Consider the following 8895-nt stretch of genomic DNA (forward strand, 5'->3'; position numbering starts at 1 on the left):
AGTAAACCGGCTTGGGGATGTGGAGTCCTATTTAGAGTGGTCATCCCCTAGATGAAGGCGGTGCTGAATTTTGATGTCCTGATTCCTCCGCTCTGTCAGGTTGACAAGCAGGTGGTAAGTGGGCATGGTATGATGGTGATGCCCCACTGACAGCAGTTGGTGTACCAGCGCCTTCCACCGAACTGGCACCCATTGTCTGTAAGTAAAATACAGGGAAATATTTCGCATTCTAGTCGGACCCCAATTGTCCTGGCCCGGACGTTGGACACAGGAAAAGTCTGAGACCATGATGAGGAAGCATTTTCCCAGGTAGTGCGCAGGTATGGGCCCATTATGACCAGTGCACCTGTGTATAAGAGCTCGTGCAGCTGGCGGTGTTCTGCTGCTCCACACTGTTCAACCAATGTGCTTTGAGCGGCTGGCACCTTTGGCAGTTCCTTACATGATTCCTCAACTCACGGACCACGCCAGAACAGTGGACCATCCGGCGGAGCTGCTCCTGAGTCTGCTCCATTCTGAGGTCATGAGAAACACATAACTTGGCTAAATGCTGATACGCATGTCTGATAGGTCTCCATATCCCCTCAGGACCTGGTCAGTAGCACCCCCTCCAGGCACCTATGATAGGCCTGTCTCCAGCATGTGGCCACTTCGGCTTGGGAGGTGGCATCGGTCTGTAGTGCTTACTGTATGACCTGAGAAGTTCTGCCAGTGTGTCAAGGGAATCTGAGTCCAGTGTTACAGTGGACTGAGTGGTGGCATATAGTGTAGCCATATGTCCTTCCCCTAGGGCTCAGGGAGCTTCCCGATTGTGGCAGCAGGTCCTCCCAACTACCATCGTCCTGTTAGATGGCCTCAGGATTAGGGTGCTGCGACATGTCTACCAATTGAAACTATCGGGCAAGGAAAATGTTATACCTACATGAAAATCTAAGTTTTGTAAAGTGATGGCCCATATCGTAAATTGGAACATGTACCATTGCACAGAGTCCAGCCACTTAAGGCTCTGATTGTCAGTTCGCAAGGTGGGGGTCCTGCCTCCAAGATGATGCCGGTACCTTTGTACCACCCACATTACTACCAAACACACTTGTTTATTGACATATCTGTATTCGGCAGGGTCGAAATTCGCACTGGCCTACTTAATGACATGTCCCTCGCCCCCCTTCCCTAGCTGATGCAGAACCATGCCCATGCCTTCCAGGCTGCCGTCGATCTGCAGATAGGTGGAATTCACGGATTTCAGCCGAGCTAATGTGTTGCACTCTCTGAACAGGCATTTAACCTCCTGGGGTGTGCGGTTGCCTCGCTAGACCATTTGAATTTAAATTTAGGGAAATGCAAGTCATTCATTGGTGCCATCACACTGACAAAATTCGGGATGAAGTTATATAGCTAGTTCAGTAGCCTTAACAGCTGCTTTAGATGCTTTTGTCTCTTGGAGATGGATTTGGACTTAATTATGTCAAGCTGGGCAGGAATCGGTTGACAACCATCTGTGCTGACCACGTGCCCTAGGAACTCTAGTTCCACTGCATTGATATGAGATTTGTGGGGCGCGCACATCAATCTGTGTCTGGCCAGCAACCCGATAACCATGGTGACATGTGCATGGTCCTCCCAAGTATGTGACCAGATGATCACGTCATCCAAGTATAATGACACAAACTTGCCTTTCGAACCCGTCTAAGACATGGACCATCAAGATCGTAGGAGCATCCATCAATCCAAACAGCATGGCACAGAACTGGTAACTGCAGCCATCGGGTGTGGTGAAGCTGTCTTTGGCCTGTCCTCGGAGTTGACTAGCACTTGCCAATAGCCCGATTTTAAGTCCAAGGATGAAAAAATATGGGCATAGCCCAGCCCCGCCAGGGCATCGGTGATGTTGATGAGTAGTGGAGGTGCAGAAATCGTGACTGCACTGATTGGTTTAAAGTTTACACAAAATCCAAGTGATCCATCCTTTTTGACCTTTTGTATGGTGACTAGCTTGGCTCGATGACCCCGTCCTTCCCACATCTCTGCAATCTAAGTCTGCATGGAAGCATATTCGTTGCTGCGAACACCCATGGCTGTTGAGCTCAAACATCATTGAATCGTGCTACATGCTTGGGTGGAAAATCATTCCAGAGCTCAGGTAATGGGACTGTGGGTGGTGGGGCAGGCCCCTGACCCAGAACACTCAGCATCCTCCTTCCCTGATGGTCCACATGCAGATTACCCTCTTGAACATCGAATGTTTAATCTCCCTGGATAAGCCAAGGTAGACCAAGGATGAGGTCGTCTCTCAGGTCCCGCATCACCTAGGCTGTGATCCGACTAGACTGATCATGAACAGCGGTGGTACATTGGTTGGCCCCACAGGTGCTGCTGGGGTCGCTGGCAGTTCTAGAAATTTGTTGCTTGCCGACATCTCGGTGTGGGGAATCGACAAGTGGTATGCAGTGCGCCTGCCCTTCCCGGCTGGTGGCAGACTGCGTACTTTGGCTGGGCGAATTATGTGGGGACTGTGGCCAGTAGGGCTGGCCATCCCCACATGAGTGTTTTTCGACCAGGTCACTCTCCCTACTGTCGTCTTCCACAGAGCCACCCTGGTTGGGCATACTGTGTGCCAGTGGTGCTCGATCATCGGGCAGCAATGGTGGTCGCTCCTCTCCGGTCACCTGGTATTCATGTTGGCGCTCGTCATGGCACGCAGAACATCCAGGCTGTCCACAATGTCCCCTGCTCATGGATATTTGATGGGGTCGCTTCCTGGGGTGACAGAGAACCCTTGTTCGAGATGAATGCCATGACATCCCTCGGGCTCGGTGGTCCACATGACACAGCTGCGCGCCATGTTGAAACATCGTACCGACTGGAGGCCATTAAGCCCGGCCTCGACCCACCAGTATTGGCTCCCGCTGGTGGAACGCACTCCTCACAAACTCAACCCGGGTCAAACTCGGAATGGATACCCAAGTACTCCCAGTGTATAAATTTAGTCATAAAACTTCACCTTATGCAAACAACTGATAATAATTCACGGAGTTAGCTCATCAAGCCATCCCCTTAAATTAACACATGATAAGAAATGTGTGTCGTAGAGCACGAGTTTTAGCCCCCTCCGGACACAGTGTTTAATGAATACCCTTAATTCTCATCGCGGCCTAGAGCCTTAATTTAATTACGAAACAAAGTGCTGAAGCAATATCCAGAACAAACCCACAAACAAAAACCTAAACAGTGGTTTTTACCAACTAGTCAGTATTCTTTAAGTAGACTCATCTTTTTAAATAATATTTGTTCAATTTCGTAAACTAAACCTTTAATCAATATTTCATAATACATTTAATGTCAGCATTAATATTCAAACAAGGGTCATGTATAATTAACAAATAAGTTTTCAATTAAAAACCGAATATAGGTAATTTCTTTTCTTCACTCGTGGTTTGGCACGCGGCGGAACTATCCCCCCCCCCTCTTCCCAAGCGAAAGCCACCTCCGGCAGTCCAGATCAGCTCGCGGCCCGGGGTGGATGTGTTCGTGTTTTCTTTGCGTGGGGAATCTTCAGTTTAGTAACTCACCGATTCTTCACTCTGGTAAATAGTCATGAACCAAATCCTTTGTAATGTCAATCCCATACACGACCCTGGGTCGGTTTTTATGGTGCAGGGCTTAACCCGACCGTCGTAATTCCTTCCTTAAGGCCACGGGCCACAGGGCCACCTTAAGGTCAGTCATATTACGGGCCTGGCCGACTCCAGAACAACCAACGAACTCTCCCCTCTAATTGACTGCCTTAAGGAGAGACAATCATAATCAAACAAAAGTAGTGTCGTGTAATATCGTGTACCTACACACGTTTTCAGTTGCAGTGCGTGTATTACATCTGTAGTTAGGCACCAGCCACCTTATGCTAAACAGGAAGTGTCACCATTGTCTACTAGCAGTTAATACCACCCTTAAGATTGACATCGTACAGCCGAAGGCCACCCCAAAGCCCGACCTGCACCCGCCAGTACTCGGCTCCGCTAACGGAAAGCACCCCTAGCCATGGCCCACCTGAGTCAAGTGAGCGGACCGCAGCCCAAGGTAGAGAATAGTGAACAATTTTAATTACACATGCAATGCACTCCCCGTGCCTAAAAAATTCCCCACACAATAATTAATTAATCAGAAAAAAACAAAAGCCCCTAACTAATAGAGTGCGACGTAGGAGTGCCCGGGTCACTCACGTGTAGCTTTATACTAAAACAGCTGTAAGTGCAACCCTTGCAGCCTTCAGCCTAAATTCAGTAGTGAAATGTGTGACGTAATGAAAACCGCCCCAAATTAGCATTATCATTCGCCACTGGATTAGTTATCAAGAAACAGACAGTCTCCAGCTTGACTCTATAATATTCCAACTTATTTTAGATAAACTTATTAAATGTCAATTCTAAAACATATATAGATATTAAGTTAATCATTAAGTTTTATTGTATGAATTTAGAGCCACTTGCTTTTTATTATTAATGTAATTTTTTACGAATAACGGAACTTTAGAAACTCTGGCGCGACAGGGAGCTCACCCCTTCCCTCGCGCCAGGGCCAGACGCCAGTACAGCGCGACTCGCGGACCGGGACGGACGCACGTACCACGGGGAGCCATCATTTCTTTGTGTTCATCGAACGTCCAGCTGGTAATTATAGTCACAACCGAAACCCTTTTTTTAATACTCCCCGTGTGCGCCCGGTCCTTTTCCGGTGTAGGGCCTATCCCAACCGCGTCAATTTAACACGCCCCACACAAAGCATTACGTGGGGCCGTGCAGTATACGGTACGGGCCGTCTCCCGCCACCCCAGAACTTTAATTAATCGCCCAGTGCACAGGCACAGGCTACATCCTTTCGTAGACGTGTTTTTAATTTAGTAGCGAGCCGCGGTCCACACAGGTGGGCCCGCGCGTCACAATTTATCAATTACGGGATTAGCCGACTCTAATCGAACACTCTCCCTCAACTGCGACTGGCGTGAGGGCTTAATAAGTAAACACACGTAGAGGCAAGCAGGTGTCCCTCTCAGATAACGTGTGGAGTGTAATCGTGTACGTAAGAGCACCACAGGGTGCCGTTTTGTCAAGTGTAATTGTAATAATAGTGTTCCGACGCCTCACTTGCAGTTATGTACCGCCGAGTAGACCTCGCGCCCAATGTAATGAACCAGTGTAAATCGTGAGCAATAAAACGTCCACCCCGCACCTCCCGTGCGCGACGTGCGACCCGTAGAATAACCAGAACAGTGTATGTAAATTAACCTAAACAACCCAACCTAATCAGGAAACAAATTCCATCACCGCCGACGGTTCTAGCGGGCCACGCTGGGGCAACGAACCCACGACCACCACACGGTTAGACACCGAGCTAACCTGGCGCCCCCCCGGAACAGAAATCTCTAAGAAAGCCAGCCACCCCGCTAGGACTTGCGCCCGACCTCGAACACGAGACCGCGGCGGACAGCAAGATACAGGCACCGAGTCTAGGGAAGCAGGCTGGGGCCGATCGGTCCACCCCATTGGTTAGACATATGAGCTAACCTGGCACCCTCCTGGAAAAACACACTATAAAGCATCACCAGCCCCTTAGAATCGCCGCATGACTCGAACCCAAGGCCCCGGCCGACGGCAGTTGTAGATGTTGTTCGCACTAACCTAGCCTCCTGGATGTCCTTTTCTACCTCCTTTGCGATAGCGACGAACTCCTCCAGTCCCCCTTCTACTGAGCCTCCAAGGAACAGTTGCATCTCGGGCACTTTAAGTTCAATTATGATCGACAGGATGTCGCACACTTCACCTTCCATCGCCAGGTGCCAATGTAGCCTAATCTTCCAGTGTATGATTGCCTCTCATTCTGCACTTGGCAGTATAGTGCATGCTGACTGGACTCACGTACTTGTGGCCTGTCGAAGAGAGCCTCCAGTCTTATCGCAAACTCATCCCAGTTGGTGTAATACTCGTCAGTCTCTGCTCACCAGGTTGTAGTGTGGGGCGGCAAATCGATAGCCCCCATCCAGGTGCTCTGGATGTTATACACCGTCTGGCATTCTGATCCAGGTTGGTTGGCTCCGGCCGGCAGTCTGTAGTGGTCGCTCAGAGCTTTACTATCATACCCAAGGAATTTTCTAACCAAAATGGGTGAACACATGAGCAGCATTTTGATCTACTCTGGTACTAGCCTAGATAGCTAGTAGAGTCTTGGATAAATGCCTCGGCTGGATCATGGGCTATCCGGAGTTCCCGATTGGTATGCTAGTGGGTGTTTGTAGAATAAGATAGGTTCAGATAGGCACCAGATGGTAACATACAGAGGGCCATGTCAGTGAGGATGCCGTTGGTTTGCTGGTGTGTTTGTTGGATGGTGTCAATACTGGGATGGGTTCCTCAGCCTCTCGACATAGCCCTTCAATGTGCCACATCGCTGAATAGGCTAGGATATAGGTGGTGCCGATGCTTTTATGGGTAACCCTGGCCTCTCGATATAGACTTCTTCAATGCCTCTGAGCCACGATGAAACTGTGTATGAATTTCCCTCGCCATAATGGGCCGCACCTTGTTCCATCGAATCAGCCCCCACTGGGGAGTACATGCCGGCCCGTAACGGTTTAGGAGCTCGCGTGTTTTAGTATGCATATTTTATAGTTTATATTATTAATACTTTGTTAGCTGATGTCGCACATCCTATGATAGCAAAGCCCAGTCTCTAATTTTCCAATACCAGTCCCCACTGACGGAAATCACCCTTGCATCACGTCCGCACTAGTCAAGTTACTGTTTGTGTCTGTAACTAAGTAAGGCTCTGCTCCGTGTCGTGTGTTAGGCACGTGTATGAGTACCAGGGTATTTAATTCATTTAAATATTTATGTAAAGTCATAATATTTCACACAAGAAAGTGCATCATTATGTATGTGTGTAACCTCTTGATGCCTTCTGCCTTCTGCCAAGGTGATGTTGAGGGTGTGGAGTTGCTTCTGGGCACCAACTAGCAATAATAGCTACGTGCTAGTGCTTAGCCGAGACTCTTGACTCATGGCGTGACGTCGCCACGTGGCTGGCAGACAGTAAGGGTCGTTCCGTCAGAGTTACCCCCGGCTGTTTTAGCCACCAGGGACGCTATACTACGGGCGTTGTAACAAATACGCGGGGCTCGATTCAAAGTGGTTTATTGTCAGGCACGCTATACATGCGCTGCGTCGTGCATGACCCGCTTACTGGGAGCCGCGCTCTACAGGACACGTTTCTGATGTGCTGAAAACTCACGCAATTCCGGTAGAGATGGCAAGGGCGGAGGTCGAGAGGCTCCGCGGGCGACTCGCGTCTCGTCTCCTTGGAGGGCGGTGATTAACTGGCGATGGCTGTGACGTCCGCACGACTCCCCAGCCTCGCTCCCGCGAAAACGTGTCGTGTGCAAAAGTAATCCCGGGCCATGCACGCCGCCTGATCGCGCTAAAGTCCAGAATTACAATTAATATTTAAGCATAGTCATTACTTAATTAATATTGTTTTTTAGAGTGCTCAATGTTAATTTCAAAGTCCAGGTAATCAGGTCACCTAACAGTACCCCCTTGGTCGACTTTCGCGCGGGCGACAGTCGATTAGGCAGGGCAGTTTACGTTCGAGGCGTTGCACCACCCTGCCCCAGGTGCATTCACGTCGCACACGCTCGGGGCGAGGCGGCGATGCGCCATAGCGGTCTGTGCGGATTTGAGGAGCACTAATGTTTGGCGTCAAATGCCCCCCTTTTCCTGAGGCCGCTATGGTCATCGACGCCCCGATCACACGCATTGCCTCGTTGCACTGAGGCCAACACTGTCTTGGGGGAATGGTCCCGGAGCTGCTGTGTTTTGGGCGAACGGGGGAAGCAGAGACATGACACTGAGGCGGGGTACGCCGGGGTGTGGTTTCCGGTCTACTGGTGGTCGTAGTGGGCGCCAAATGAACTCCCTGAGGTGCCCTGGATTTTGGCGGACCCGGGTGGACTGTCGTGGTCCCTCGGCACTAATGTTCCCCCCTCCCACTCCGGGAGCTGTCTGGTCACCACCCTCCCCCTTGCCGGGGGGAGCAATGGGTACCTCTTGGCTGCTGCCCTCGCAGCATCGTCTCGTCGGCGCCCTGCGCGCTCGGTGGGACTACCTGACCTCAGGCTGGTCGGGGGGGTAAAATACCTCGGGGCATGGCTGAGCGGTCATGGTAGTTGGCCCGCTGGGGCATTCGCCCCCTGGGTCCAACCGGTCAATTAGACGCCCAAGTCTCCTTAGCTCGCTCCTCGCACTTCGGCTAAGATGGCGGGAAGTCGTGACAGGTGACATGGTCAGTGACGTGGGGCGTGTGACTGGTGATGCGAACGGTGACATCGGTGATGGTGCGTCAGCTCTGATGGTGGGTCGGCACTTGTCCTGCGTGTCGGCGGGTGAGGTGATGGGTGGTGGTGTGGCTGGTGGCATGGCTGGTGGCGTAGGATGGGGAGCTGGTGATGGGGGTGGTGATGTCGGTGATGTGGTGTCTATGGTGGTGGGTTGGTGGTAGGGTGATTGGCCGACTGGTGATGTGGCATGTGAGGCTGGTGCGCTTGGGGTGGGGGCCCTTGGGCACTCCCTACCCTCAGAGGGATCCTCGGCAGTGGAAACTAGGCACAGGTCGTCCCTGTGGATTTTTGGATTTTTGTGGCCCTACCATTTGGGAGTCTGATGAGGTATGTGGTGGGGCCTAGGCGTCGCAAGACCTCCCGGGGGGCTGCCCACTTGGGGCTCAGCCCCGCACAGTAGTTCTTTCTGCCGGACGACAGATGGTGACACCGGGCCTAGACCATCTGCCCTGGCTCCAGTGGTGTTGGGAGAGTGGCTGACTGCGGAGTTCGGGTGGCCAGGAACTGGG

The sequence above is a fragment of the Bacillus rossius genome, chromosome 5 (assembly GCF_032445375.1).
Source record: "Bacillus rossius redtenbacheri isolate Brsri chromosome 5, Brsri_v3, whole genome shotgun sequence".
NCBI classification, from domain to species: domain Eukaryota; kingdom Metazoa; phylum Arthropoda; class Insecta; order Phasmatodea; family Bacillidae; genus Bacillus; species Bacillus rossius.